This window comes from Prorops nasuta, unplaced genomic scaffold, assembly GCF_024137725.1.
Source record: "Prorops nasuta isolate Cenicafe-Biocafe unplaced genomic scaffold, Cenicafe_Pnas_1.2 PNAS00031, whole genome shotgun sequence".
Taxonomy (NCBI): domain Eukaryota; kingdom Metazoa; phylum Arthropoda; class Insecta; order Hymenoptera; family Bethylidae; genus Prorops; species Prorops nasuta.
Window position 1 is genome coordinate 1,484,106 of NW_027116828.1, and position 2,173 is coordinate 1,486,278.

The window sequence follows — 2,173 nt, forward strand, 5'->3', positions numbered from 1 at the left end:
ACAAGTCGTCGGATTAGTTATATCGATTACATCGATTTTATTTGATAGTTCACAACCATAGTTTTGTCGTTGAGTTTAATTTGTTGGCAACACTGAGAAAAAATGACATCATTTTCCTCTTAGCGGATAACTTCAGCCCGAGACATATACTCTAGCTGGAAATGAAGGAGAAGACGGAGAAGAATCTCAATTTTCAATATATATACAGGGTGGAACGTTAACGCCGCACTTCCTTTAAACGGGTGATTCCTGAAACTTTTCTAAGGAGAACGCCGTTAGCCGTTTTAAAATCTAGCCACTGGTTAAGGAGATATTAAAGATTAAATTTTGTATGCAATTATTGATTTTACATATGATTGCAGTAGTATTGGTATGTACGTGTGGCAAGTGCAAGTATAAGAGAGAAGTTGCTGCTATGACGTTTCACTCTCCCCTTTTATTGATTTTTTCGGATTCGTTGAGAAGTTGCTGCCGGTTAGCTGTTTTGCTTTTTTATTGATTAGCTGGAAATTTTGAGATTTAATTCGCGTTATCGCGCAGAAACTAACGCGTACGCACAATTTACCTACGGAGAATCTTAGTTAACTGTTATTGTGTGCGTCCCCATACCAATTAATTTCCGATGCCAAATAATTAATGGGCAAATCGAGATAATGTAAATTAAATTGTATGAGGTTTGAACACTTTAAACCAAGACTATGCTCCAGTCAATGAGCGCTCAGTTGTGCATATCTGTCGATCATTGACTGTAAGCGAGAAAAAGAAGCTATAGCCGAATAGTCGCGTCGTTGACGGTTAGCCTATTTAATGAAAATATTGCGTATTCAAATGTTTATTTACCTGATTTTATGGAGCAACTTCAAGGATGGGCAGCATTGTAAATGTGCTCCATATGGCCACCTTCAGCATCGATGCACGCCCTTGCTCGTCGGAGAAGATTTGCTTGGACAGTGGCTACCATCTCAGGTGTGATCTCCTTGATAGCCACATCCAATCGCGCTGCTAGTTCTTCCTGATCCCGCATTAGATGTCTTCCCGTGTAGACATTTTCTTTCAAGGCCCCCCAAAAGAAGAAATCTAATGGATTGAGATCAGGAGATCTAGCAGACCAAAGGATGAGACCACCATGGCCGATCCATTTACCGGGAAACTTGCGGTGCAGCACGCCTTTCGCAGTGGCCGCATTATGCGGAGCTGCTCCGTCGTGCTACACCGCAAGTTTCCCTGCAAATGGATCGGCCGTGGTGGTCCCATCCCTTGGCCTGCTAGATCTCCTGATCTCAATCCATTAGATTTCTTTTTTTGGGGGGCCTTGAAAGAAAATGTCTACACGGGAAGACATCTAATGCGGGATCAGGAAGAACTAGCAGCGCGATTGGATGTGGCTATCACTGAGATCACACCTGAGATGGTAGCCACTGTCCAAGCAAATCTTCTCCGACGAGCAAGGGCGTGCATCGATGCTGAAGGTGGCCATATGGAGCACATTTACAATGCTGCCCATCCTTGAAGTTGCTCCATAAAATCAGGTAAATAAACATTTGATTACGCAATATTTTCATTAAATAGGCTAACCGTCAACGACGCGACTATTCGGCTATAGCTTCTTTTTCTCGCTTACAGTCAATGATCGACAGATATGCACAACTGAGCGCTCATTGACTGGAGCATAGTCTTGGTTTAAAGTGTTCAAACCTCATAGAATTTAATTTACATTATCTCGATTTGCCCATTAATTATTTGGCATCGGAAATTAATTGGTATGGGGTCGCACACAATAACAATTAACCAAGATTCTCCGTAGGTAAATTGCGCGTACGCGTTAGTTTCTGCGCGAGAACGCGAATTAAATCTCAAAATTTCCAGCTAATCAATAAAAAAGCAAAACAGCTAACCGGCAGCAACTTCTCAACGAATCCGAAAAAATCAATAAAAGGGGAGAGTGAAACGTCATAGCAGCAACTTCTCTCTTATACTTGCACTTGCCACACGTACATACCAATACTACTGCAATCATATGTAAAATCAATAATTGCATACAAAATTTAATCTTTAATATCTCCTTAACCAGTGGCTAGATTTTAAAACGGCTAACGGCGTTCTCCTTAGAAAAGTCTCAGGAAGCACCCGTTTAAAGGAAGTGCGGCGTTAACGTTCCACTCTGTATAGCTAA